Raw genomic sequence first — 13,931 nt, forward strand, 5'->3', positions numbered from 1 at the left:
CTTGTTTCCTATTTAATTGAAAACGAATCATCATTCTTCCATGACGTCGATAGTGAACGGCATTGAATGAAGATATGGAGATATACTTTCATTTTGAAAAATACATTTCTGAACTGCCCATAGGTTAAAGTGAGGCAAACTTTCGTCACATCAGTGGAAGTGCTGAAAAAAATTCAGCTCTCTGGGACCAACGTGTTCATTTATATATGTGTACTGCAAGGTACATGCTACAACCACCACATTGACCAACGTGTGCATGAGAACAAAACGTAACCACCATTGACTGACAGATGGTAAACATTTTTGGTTTTTATGGTCAATAATACTGTTATTGTTACTGTTGTTCTTTAATGTGTCGTCTGTGATAAATAGTACAATAACACATTTTTGTTATTTGTTATCGTCAAAATAATCTGCATATTATGTTTTTTTTTTTCTTTTTAATCAGCCATAATGGAGCTGTCATTTTGGGCCATCAACACAGAATGAATTAACATGAAACAAAAGCAGGAGGGATAAAGATTTTAGGGAAGGTGAACGTGTTTGAAAGACATACTTTGTGATTTTACTGTAGCACCTAATCATTGCACAATCCCCAAATTTCCTCCAAAGCTTACTGTTTACAGCTCGTAATTTAGTTTATCAGCTTAATGGGAAGATAAAGCACTCAAGATCTGAAACAACATGAAAATTGAAATTAAAATACCCTGTTTTAAGAAACTTCATGAGCTGATCTTCCTCAGCCGGCTCCTTTGGTAGATGTGTGTGTGTGTGTGTGTGCGTGCGTGTGTGCGTGTGTGTGTGTGTGTGTGTGTGTGTAATAGTAGATTGCTGACTTCATTAAGGCAGCCCTCCTATCCTCACTCATTTAATTACTGGAGAAAAGGTTAGTGCCACAACGCAATTTACCAAATGTGATTTCTTAGCAGCTATTAACTGTGTGCGTGGGTGTGTATGTAGTGACAGCGGGGGAGGGGGATGGCGGGGTCTCTTTGTGCTCTGTGTGTACGTTTGTGTGTATCTTTATATGTGTGTGAGGGTGTTTCAATTCTCCAAATGCTATCAAGTTCACAGGTCACTGTTTATAAGATGTATTAGTTCTTTGTAGGATACACAGGTAACTTTGGTGACCAAAGCCTGTTTCTGTGTATAACACACATGCACAGTGCACCTTCGCTCTGCAGTAATCAATCAGAGTAGCACATTGCAATGCTTGAAAAAGGAAAACCCTCTGAGTTTTGAAAAGCTGGAAAAACTTGAGACAAACAGCCGAATCAGCGACAGTCAGGTGGGATGTGTGAGGAAACAAATCAGCCACAGGAGCACAGTTCATGTTTTACCCAGCAGAGTGTGCACTGAGCCTCATTGTGCTGTCCCATGTGTTATGAGGGTTGCAAATGTTCATGTCAGTTAGCTCTGAACAATGTAACAGTGGTCTATAGTTGTGGTCTATGTTGCATTAAACTTATAATCTGGCAATATTTTGCTATGGACTGATTGAACCTGCTGCTGCTGAAAGCTCTTCACTTTACCTTCTTAGCATTACCAATAACACCACAGGCTGACAAACTAAAAGATACAGCTGAGTAAAATTGCCGGGTGACATCATATGGCCTGTGAAATCCAGTCGCCGGCTTAATGTTTCAGCTGCTGTAGCTTTTGAATGAAATGTTAATGATGCAATTAGCAATCAAAATCACAGGTATTGTGATTTGAAAATTGCACTATTAGTCATTCAGCCACCCCGTCGTGTTGCTATCCCATATAAGACCTGAACAAAATGGCCTTCATGCTTGTTGCATTATCTTAGCAAGCATGGGTCTTAACTATCAAAAATAATTAAATAAAACATGCCAGATGCAGAAATAAACATGAAAATCATGAATTTAAAAAAAAATCATGAAAACATGAAAAACTAGGACCTGCGATAATTTCCAATGAATACGAAGGCTTGTGTAAATCACACATTGTCCAAGTGCTACAGTTCATTTAAAGGGCCAGCATGTAGAATTTAATGGCATCTAGTGGTGAGGTCGCAGATTGCAGCCAAGTGAACACACCTGGCCTCACATTGGTGGTGGCTGCTTAAAACTCAAGAAACACAAGAGCCACTCTCTCGAGCCAGTGCTTGGTTTGTCCACTCTGGTACTGTAGAAACATGTAGAACATGGCAGATTAAGAGGACCTGGTCTCTGTAGATATAAAGGGCTCATTCTAAAGTAACAAAAAAACAACACTTGTTATTTTCAGGTGATTAGTCACCAATACAACTATAATTCTATCCATTTCTGCCAATTGATCCCCCTAAATCCTACACAGTGGAGAAGAGTGTCGGTCATGTTTGTCCTCACTTTCTCTTTAATTATCTGGATATTGATCCATACACAACATAGACTATGATTAAACTTTTCAAGCAAGATTAAATGACAACTTCCAGCCAAGTTGTTATGTATGTTGTTTTCACCTTTTCCTTGACCAGCAGCCAGACTAGTTGCCAAAGCGTTGCTGACTCTGATATTGCAGAGACTGCTTCAATCCTCCAGTTTGGCCTTGTGTAGCTACATAGCCTGCTGAAGCGACTTTGGAGTTGCCAGGTTTGAAATGTTCTCTTATCTCACTTTTCTCCGTGCTGTGAGCAATGTTAGGCGCTCATGTCCTCTGCCACTCAAGGGATGAGGACAAGATGTGAGAGTCTCTGGGGATGACAAAATATTTCTTAACACCCCAATAGCTTGCTGCTGTAGTCACATCTCATCTCCCCCCTCCATGCTGATGGTGACCTGAACATGCTTGAGCCTCTCAGCCAATCACACCTTGCATGATTAAATGAGCATGAGAACAAAATGTATGAATGTCAGTAAATATATATAAATAGAATAAAATGTCCGATTGTGTGAGTTAAAATCTATAAAGAATAAAATATGTGGCTGTAAGGATGAAACTAAATGAATGTGAGTGGACCTGTTGAAGGCATGCTGGCAGTCACTCACGCAGCCTTTAGCTGAAGCCGAATAGAAAAAGATTACATTGTTGTTGTTATTATGGAGGATTTTGGCATCTTCATTGTGTATTACAAACAGCAGCGAACAATGAGAAAACATAAAATTCCTTTTTTTCATTTTCCCTTTTCTTGATCTAAACACCCTGCATTTAAAAAACATCAAGTTGAACATTTTCTCTGATGTGGCCCCTCAGCCCCCTTCTCTGGTCCTGTTAGTGTGTCAGGGTCTTTATCAGCTAATTGTTAATCACTGACCTGCAGTAAGCCGTTAATTGAGACTCTGCGAATTAAAGATAATAGTCATTAGAGCGGGTAGAGAGATCACCCATCACACTGAGGCAGGAGATGTCATAGCTCTAAAGAAGAGTGATGGTTCTCAGTGTCGAGAGCTTGACAGCACAGAGCATGAAAGAAGGTAATTCATTAAGATGGCGGCACACTGTTCCAGCTGCTTTTCTAAAGGACGGCACAGCATATGGTTAAAACAATGTCCTGCGCACACACACAGACACACACACACTCATATGTATTTTAGTTTTGTACTTTTTCTGCGAATAGATCACCGTAAATCTTGCACACTGGTCCTTTAACATACAGTATAAAACAAGAAATGACTAAACTAACTTAAAGTTCCCTTCACTCAAAATGTTTTTTTTTCTTCTTATTCCTACAGTTGAATGTTTGAGACTCACTGGGCAGAATGATGTATGTCCAGTGTTTGACACCAAAAGACTGTTTTCACATTCATCTGCTGAATGTGGGAAGTTTCTCTGAGCTCATTGAAAATCCACTTTAAAGAGGAAGTCCGACGAGTATGAGAAGTGACATCACAAATAGTTTGGAGCCCATCCGGTCCAATGTTAAGCATTTTAACAAGATAATTGAACTTTTTGTGGAAACACTGTCTGAAACATTAAGTACAGTGTTTAAATACATCTTAAAACGTGTCTGAGGGGGATCTTCTAAAGAAAACAGTTTTACAAGTTTAAATGGTTCTGAAAAGAGAATGAAAAAGTCAACAATCACTTGAAGCATGACAGGACTATTTCAGCATTTAAGTAGAGCAACCATCTTTGCTCAACTTAAACCAAGCATTTTGGTTGCCTAACTGTAAAACCTGTGGGACACTGCACCTTCTAAGCCCACCATCCCCAACGTCAACTTCCTCCTGAATTCACATTTCACTGGAAAAAAGTAAATGCAAAGCAAATTGAAAAATACGTTATCCACATGATCCACCCTGGGTCAACGTACAATCATTGAGTAAAAGGTAAAGCATCCAGAAAAACTGTTTGTTGTACATGGAGGAAGCTGCAGAAGAGATGAATTTATACAGTTATGAAACTTTAAACTAAAATTTTAAGGAAACAAGACAATGAGTCTAGATGTGGTGACTTGAAAATGAACCATGGGGTGTTTCTCTGTGCTCCGTCTTTCATTGTGTTCCCAGTGCTGTCTGTTTCTCTCTGTTTATGTCATGTCTGTGTGTGTGTTGCCGTGTGTGGACCTCCTTCCTGGCTCCCCTTGCTCCCGGCTCTGGTCATTGTATACACCTGTCTGCAATCAGCTCATCACTCCTCCTAGTCTGCACACCTGCCTCCCATCAGCACATCAGCCGCCTGTAGCACATCTTCCTGGCTCTCCAAGCACTCTTCTGTTTGATTGTTCTCCTTGTGTTGATTTTTACAAACCTGTTTCTGTGTGTCTCAAGCTCGTCCTTCACCTGCCAGTCATCCTGCTCGTCGGTCTGTCTGGCAATCATCTATAATTCTCCATGTCATCCCTGCCAGTCATGCTTTCTTCCTTGTTCCCTCTTTGCTCATGCCCAAGCTCACACTTGAAGGTACAAGCAAAGCATGTATGTTTTGCAGCTATGTGGCTAGCTTCAGTTCTACACCCACTTGCTCTAGCAATGTTGGAATATTTATGCTAATATATGCTGAAAGGTTATTATGGAACTTTTGACCAATGACACCAAAACATTACTCCTCATGTGAAAAAGAAATGGTCAAACTACAGGGAAGTCAATTGCTTGGCAACATTGTGTAACTTTGATTAGCATTCAGCAGATAGCTTGCTCAGACCATTAAAAAAAAAACAAACAAACAAAAAAAAAAACATTACAAAATGCAATATTATTGGCCATTGGAAAGTGAGGCCGAAGAAGTGAGGCTGCTCTCCGAGCAGATTCATGCTTAACCATGTGCGGTGGTGAAATCTTTGTTTTAGAAGTGGTTTTTGAGGTGATATTCATGGTAGAAGTGGAGTTAGCTGGAAGCTGAAAACATGAGCAGAGCTGACAGGAAACACATTGAACAGCCTGCTTAGGCCTGTGTGAACTGACTAATCAGAGCAGACTGGACATGGTGACTTAAAGCTGCAGTGGATAAGATGGAGAAGAGAGCAGACAGTCTGAAAATTTGAACCAACACAAGTTCCACGTCACTCCCCCTCCCTCTCCGCTGCACTCATGCCCTGCCTCCAAGCCCCTCCTCCCTGTGGCATCTGCGCGGCTGCCGTGACAACCAGTAACGTTAGCCTTAGCATCGGAAACAAGCTAACTCTGTGTCATTCCATGGAACTGCTCAAACTACCACCAGCTGACCTGAATTGTTGACATGTTAGAAATCCATCCTATAGTGTGAGAGAGATGGTGTAACTTGTCCAGGAGGTATTCTGAGCCAACAGGTATGAAAATCCTTCACTGACCAGGACAGACACTCAGCTCATTCCACAGGGACCACCAGAAGCCCAGATAAACTGGCAAGGGAAGACTGAGCAAGGGGAGTTCAGAGTATCAGGAAGAGAGTGCTGATCCAAAGAAGGTTCCAGGTAGTTCAGGAGTGGATCAGGGACAGGACTTGGCTGCAGGCACAGAGACATAAGTAATAGCGAGAGTTTAATCAAAGACAGAGTTTCAGAAGGTTGGAACAAGACTAATGCAGAGAAGACTGGGCACACAGAGAGAGGGAGAACTGCTGGCTAGGTGAGGCAGCAAGTGTGACAGCATGAGAGCAAAACCAAGCTGCATCAACTGGGAAAAGTCAAAGGTCAAAAACCAGGAGTCAGCAGACAACTGGAGAAAGCTTAGGAGGACATTCACATCACACCAGAGACCATCACTGACTGACTGAGGAAATGTGTTTAAAAGTGGATAACTGGCACCCCCAACATTGAATGAAGGAAAGTAAATGAAACAAGGGTTCCTGTGTCACATAATAAAGCAGCGTGTGTGTGTGTATGTATGTATGTTTGTGGAAGTGTATGTGTGTGTGCTGGTGTTTGTGTATGTATGTATCATGCTGTGGGCACATAAATCTGTTTGCACAGTCACTGTCCTTCCTTGTGGGGACAAAACACAAGTCCCTATGAAAGTCATTACAGTTTAGGATGAAGACTAATGCTTTAGGTTTAGGCAAGTAGTGTTTATGGTTATGGTTAGTACAGTGTGTGTGTGTGTGTGTGTGTGTGTGTGTGTGTGTGTGTGTGTGTGTGTGTGTTTGTGTGTGTGTGCGTGCGTGCGTGCGCGCACACTGCTGCTGGGTTAAGTCAAGGGCTGGGCTCCAACTCACAATATTATAAAGACGAGCTCCAGCCCCTCCCTTCTTGAAGTAATTACTGTCCATTTAGATGATTACCTATAATTACTTGTTAGCTGTCAGCATCAGACAGAAACAGCTTCTGAGACATGAGGAGGAGGACGGGAGGACATGGAGGTGGAGGAAGGTAGAATTGGAAGAAAAGTTGGAAGGGGGCAGAGGTGGAAAGAGTGGAGATGACAGAAGGAGGAGGACAAAGAGGAGGAAGTGATGGAAAAGCAGGAGTCGTTGGGAGGAAGAGTAGAAGCAAAGGAGGACAAAGAGGAGGAGCTGAAGATAGAGAGCAGAGTGTTGACATGTGTTTCCGTCAGCCAGGGTCAAGTGGTTGCTGTCTCTTCTTTCAGCTGCTGTCCATCAGAGAGTGCCAGCGAATTAATCTCCCCTCCATTTGCAGAGATGAAGCAGACCTCTGACAGCAGCAGTAATTGCAGGGCTACTGATCTGCTCTCTGATGACAGTGACGCTGCTTTTACATAAGTCATGACAGTCATGCAGCAATGTCAAGAGCCGGCACACTTATATCCTTCTATCCTATAATGCCCAGGTACTCAGTGATGTGATGTTGATGCATATTGAGCTACATTTCTTATATCATAATTAGTGTAAGAAACTGCCCCATAAAAGCCAGTGTTCAAATAATGCCCATGCCTTCAATAACAGCTGGGGTGTGTAGCCGGCACAAACAATGAAAGACCCTAAATACTTGGCAACAAAAACCATTGAGGGGTAAATGGATTACTTCTAGATGAAGGAGATGTATCATAGTGTTCCACAGCACTTATTTCATCCGTGCAGCAGCCATGCCGTACTCACCACTCCTCTGGTAGTGTTTCTATTTTTAACAGAAACCCTGTCTCTCACTGGTTCACTTTACTTCTACTTTACTGTTCTATTGTTCCGTGTTAAGTTTTATAATGCCATCCCAAACATTATATGTAACTGGGGGATTCAGTGAAACCTTTAGTCAATCTCGCGTTCAAAACACCAGAAAAGGCACCTAAAATGACGGACCTGATTACGATCAGATGGATCAAGCAGGGTAGCCTCGTCACAGTACTAGCAGGCCAGCTTCTCGCCGAAATTGATCCAATTTCCGAAGGAGATCCTCCGATCTCATAAAACGCACGACCCAGTTGATCTTTTCGATTATTCCCAAGACTTCATCTGCAGCTTTGTTGGCTGTAGTCAAATGAGGTTTGCAGAAGTCACAGTTCTGAGGTGCCCATGGTACCCTCGACCGTGAGGCCATTTCCTTCCTCCAGTCCCAGTCCCAAATGAAAAATGTCATCCCAGCCTTCTTTCTGGTTCTTTCTGAGCTCCTCCCAACCAAATTGCTGTTGAATTTCCTCCAGTTTTTTGGGGGGCTTACTCCCAATTACTGTTCATGCAAGAGACTGCTCTTCACTGTTACCACCCTTCTGCTTCCTGCACTAAGGCTTCCTCCTGAACTCCACCAGGCACCTAACGTCCATGATCTGTCCATGATGCGTCCAGTGGAGCTGATCACTGTCATTCTAGACAATGCGTGAAAGTCCTCTGGGTGCATATGGTTGTAGCAGTTATTCTAGCCATACTAGAATTTGATTTAGCCTTATACTACATTGTATATTTGATTGAATATGCCTTTGTAACTGATGTTGTGACTGAATCAGTTTCCTTTTGTGTGTTTAACTTTATAGTACCTTCATTTGGGACACAGCAAGTAAACAGCCTGAACCTGAAAGACTTTGTTTGTCATTTAGAGGACTGTTTGCCTATCTACAAAACTAAAGACCAACGTTCAGGGAAGGAAGAATCTACAGTGAGGAAAGAGTCAGATAAATTTAGAAGGCTGCTATGGAGAGAATCACATAAGAGGAATACGCTTCAAGTGCAAGTGTCTTGATGGTAAACAGTAAATGTAACAGTCAAACAAGGAAAAACTACACACATACACAACCAAGTCTTTTCCAGTGCAACTGCATTTCACTTCTGAAGCTGTGTCTGATTGTGTGTCCATCAACAGCAGCCTGTAATAAAAGGTCCTGGAAAGGTTCTTGAATGTTGATAGATCACAGGCATCACACACACACACACACACACACACACACACACACACACACACACACAAACACATACACACCATCACTTGTGGGGACATTACAGGCACTTACGTGCATTTCCTGCGGTCTTACCCTAACCTTTTCCATCTCCACAACATACTTCAGGATAAAGACTGGCTACTTTTATTGGACTTTACCGGACAGTTTATTACATATGTGGGTCACACCTCACCAACAATAGCAAATCACTTCAACAGTCTATCCTTTACTCTAACCATTGAAGATCATTGCTGAACCACCCGTCTCCAGTTTTAGAACCAATACCAAACTGCATAGTCATTGCACAGTATCGGGATAGTTATCATGACAGATTTCTCCCCCTAACCTTTACCTACTCCTCATTTTCAACTCTAAACCAAGTCTTCACCCTAAAATGTAATGATATATACTACTAGGACATGTGTTTTGCCTACATAAGGAAGGTGAGTCCCCACAATATGACTGTGTAAACACATTTATGTCCACAAAAAAAGAGTAATACACAGACACACAGACACACACACACGCAGACACACACACACACACACACACACACACACACACACACACACACACAGAGAGAAGATCGATTTCAAAGATTGTGGGTGTCTATTTTTGTTATTTGGATCAGAGGAAATATTGAACAATAATAATGCTGCCATGATGTAAAAAATATTACTGCTCACTTTAAAAACACAGCATGACTTCAAAATAAAATACCTGTCATGAAGCAGCTCTCAAGTGCTGACTTAAACACGTGGCCCTTAGAATGAAAACTACACCCTGACATTAACAAAAGAACAATTAGTAACACCCATGTGGCAACATGGTTTTAGGGTTGGGTGGCATCAATCTTTTGTTTATGTGTGTGTGTGTGTGTGTGTGTGTGTGTGTGTGTGTGTGTGTGTGCATGGGAGAGAGAGAGAGAGGAAGAGAGAGAGAAAGAGAGAGTGTGAGACAAAAGCTGGAATGGATGTGGTTATTATAGTGGCTACATACAGTTGTTGATGCTTTGTCAGAACAACCCAACTCAGTGCATTCAGCCCAAAAAGCTTGACGAAACACGTCAGGTCTTTTACCTTACTTTGAATATATCTCTATACATTAAGGCTCTACTCCTAAAGCAGAAAAACTTTTACTCATAATTCTCTGCATTGTGGCATCTTACATAATTACCACTTATGATGTAGCATAGATTCTTTTAAATGCATGAATATGCATCAGATTTACCACCAACATAATGACAGCTTGCCTTGGGCTCCGTGTGGCTGCAGCCACAGGATGGCAATGCTGCAACTCATCTGGCCTGTATGCCAGTGGACTTAACACACAGAGAAAATTTGGGAGCCAGCTGAAGCATCTCATCTCTGACAACACTTCAACAAGAAGGAAAATGAACCTGCTGTATTGATGAGTTGATGTCCCAGAAGATAATTCTCATTTCGAGAAGCTAATTGCCCCTAATGTTAGCATCTGATTTATTTGCAGAGCACAATCCACGCATAAAATGCAACACAAAATGCTTAACATAAAAGCAAATAATAATAACATGTGTTATTAAAATAAAATGATGTAGAGTAAAAACAACTGGATAAGACAAAAAACAAAACAAAACAGCAGTTAGGTAAAAAGAAAAGAAGTTCAGCAGAAAGCGATATTAAGAAGATGTGTCTTAAGATCTCATTTAAGGTGTCAACAGATTAAGAACCCCTGAGACCTTCAGGGAGGCTGTTCCAGAGATTTGGGGCATAATTAACAAAGGCTGCCTCTCTGTGCCTTTTAGGTCAGGCCTCAGGAGCAATCAGCAGGTTTAAGTCATCAAGGACGTCTAAACGACCCAGCAGGCACATATGTCTTAACCATGTCGGACAGATAAGGTGGGGCAAAGCCATTCAGTGATTTAAAAACCGGTTTAAAGAATTTTGAAATGACAGGTAACCAAGATTTTAAGATTGGAGTAATGTGGGCTGTCTGTCTGCATTCTGCATGATTACATTTAATGTTATGATTTCTAATAATATTTCAGTCACATGAAAAAAAGTGACCTAAGACAGAGCCCAGTGGGACACCACATGTCAGGTCCAGGTTGGAGGTGGTTTAATTAGAGCAGTTTTAAAAGCTGTAGGAAAGGAGCCTGTGAAAGATAACGTGTAGATCCAGGCAGAAGACTAGAAGTGTACTGAAGTGACGTTTTGGTCACTGCTGCACCATCTCCCTCAACAGCTTTACACCTTCTTTCTTGCCATGTGTCCCTCACAGGTAGGTCCTGAGCTTGTCCTTTTCCCACTCGTCCACCAGGTGCCCTCAGAGTTTCCTCCTCTCTGCCAGTCGCCTGAGCCTGCTCAACCGCACACACCTGACACATCAGTGGTTTTCCTTCTCCCTCTGAGATGCTGTCAGTGGTGCTTTACTATCATTGTATTTTAGCACAGTAACAAGAAGCAGGACTTTGACACCAGAGATGAGGTAACCTGAGTGTGGTTAGGTCAAGGAAAAAAATGAACATTTTGGTTAAGGTTTGGGAAGCTACATGTTAAATAAAGCAGAGCTTCAAGTCACTACTGACTTTTACAATATTAAACCAAGTATTGTGAGTACCTACATATATCCATTTTAAAATTACAATATAAAAATGTGAATACATTCTTAATCATCCAATCACAATTTTTCAACATCATTCTTTTTGAAACATGTCGAAATGTATGTTCCTGAAAGACAACGAGAGGAGCAAAAATGTGCTGAGCGTTAAATACAGAGATTGTATAAAGTCTATTTATAGGGCTGGCTGTATTGTCATGAAACATCAAGGTGAAATATATGATTACTATGAGTGCGAACAGGCAGGGGAACAGGTATTATTACTCTGTCAGCTATATATAAAGAAGCGAGGGAAATCTTTTATTTACTGTGTGTGATGGTGAGTTAAATGTAAAAAAAAAGAGCTTCTGATGTGAATTTAAAAATGATCAGTGGTACCAGAAAAGAATGAGAATTTCTTCAATGAGTTATTCAATAAACTTAATTGTTTGATTGAATGTGTCATTACTGAATTTCCTTGAACCATTGAAATACAGCCCTTCAAGAAACTCACTTTGTGATTTAAGCAGTTAAGCATAAACATTACAAAGCATATGCAACAAAAAGACTTCGTTATATCTTTTCTTAGATTATTACAAGACGTGATTTTATACTAATCGCATATATATATATATGCTGTTACACAGTTACCACAAAAGTGTACAAACACCGAGGCACAATACTCCAAACATTACATCTCTTTATATCCATGCATCCATATTTCACGCACAAATTTGCATAAACGGGCTAAATCACAATCGATGACATTTTATATAAAGCTCCATTTCCAAAAAAGTTGGTGCACTGTGTAAAACATTAATAGAAACAGAATATGATGACTTGCAAAACACTGAAACCCATCTTTAATTGAAAATAGCACAAAGACAAAATCTCAGATGTTGAAACTGAGAAATTTCATCGTTTTTTGAAAATGACATCCCCATTTCGAATTTGATGCCAACACGTTTCAAAAAAGTTAGGACAGTGGCAACAAAAGACTGGAAAAGTTGTGAAATACTAAAATAGATTTGGTTGAACATCTCACAGTGAATTACAGGCAACAGGTTTATAACATGTTTGGGTACAAAAAGAGCCTCCCAGACAGGCTGAGTCTTTCTGAAGTGAAGACGGTCATTGCTAAATGCCAAAGAGGCCTCTATACCGCAAACTCCACTGGGCATGGCTGCGTGGAGGTGGTCTTTGCCATCCAGACAATGCTTGTGGTGCATGTACCATATTTCAGAAGCATCCCTGAACTGGCTCACTGCTCTGCTCCTGGAGGATACTAGTCTATTTTGTCAAGCTGTACAGAGCAGATTAAGCCAGGCAGGAAGTCAGACACAGGAACGGCATAGTGAGTCCGGTCGATTTTCAAAATAAAACACCCTGTGCAGAGACTGAATTGTATATCAACAATGAACACAATAAATTAAAAAAAGAAAAAGAAACCAAATAACTACGTAGGTTACGTATTCATTTATCTGAGAGAGCCGATCGCTGCCATTCTAGACAATGTGTGGAAGTCCACTGTGTCAGAAACGTTCAAGAAGTCTGCACAGAGCAGATAGAGCGAGACAGCAGGTCAAACACAGGAACGCTGTACAGACTCTGCATTCTGAGTTAAAACAGAGAAAAAAGGAAACCGTTTAACTGTGAAGCCTATTTACTCACGGTAGAAGCACAAACATCAAGCAAAAATATCCAATCAATATCCGAGCATCTCAACAAAGGAGGAGGGTGGATGGAATGGAATAAAACTGCATCACCATCGCAGCCGGGCCTGGTGAAATCTCTGGGTATCTTTTGTTCGTAGCTGTCCTTGTCCAGCTGTCTTTTTGTTTATCTCTGTATTTCCCATCTAGCTGTTTCATCCTGGTTTTTATAAACTTTTTTTTCTTATGAGTTAAATTTCTTTAATTTGATACACACCCAATGTTTATCATTAGCATAGACTTTAAAGGACAAAAGTAGGTATGACAGAGTCGATACAAAAATTCATATAATCAGACACTGTAATAATCTTATCAATATCAGGGTTATTAAAATGTCCCATAATGTGCAGTCAAAACATCCCAGCAGAGTCATTACGCTGTTGTTGTTGTTGTTGTTGTTATTGCTGTTGTTGTTGCTCGTTTTGAAAGTTGGGAGCAGGGATGCAGCGTAGGCATCTTTAACAGGCAGGCCTTCTCTGTGTGAGTTGGCTCAACAAAGGCATCAAGCTCTGTGCATGTTCCCACAAACATGGGGGTTTGGTGCATCATTTTGCTCTTGTTCCACACAAAATGCACCCATCTCATGCAGTCTACTTTTTACTTTTTTCAACAGAAACGGGTTGTTATAATGGAGGGCTATGAAGACTATAAAAAAAAATATCAAAGCAAAAAGCAGTTGCAGCAAATAAGGCAAGAGAGGAATGGTGGAAGAAAGCTGCTCGTGGTGTAAAGTCTATAATTATATTTATTTTACCGCTTGATGTACCAATCAGTTGTTTCAACAGCTGACACTCTTGAGCTCTTAAATTTAAACTTCATACAGCATAATTAAACATTATTCTCAGGAGTCCCCGAATGAAGGATACAAGGAAATCACTACTCAGCCTCTGACTGGCTCTTACCTTCACCCTAACAGATCTCACTTCTCACGCTTAAATCTAAAAAACCCAATCAGCAAAGG

Source organism: Chaetodon auriga, chromosome 6, assembly GCF_051107435.1.
Source record: "Chaetodon auriga isolate fChaAug3 chromosome 6, fChaAug3.hap1, whole genome shotgun sequence".
Taxonomy (NCBI): domain Eukaryota; kingdom Metazoa; phylum Chordata; class Actinopteri; order Chaetodontiformes; family Chaetodontidae; genus Chaetodon; species Chaetodon auriga.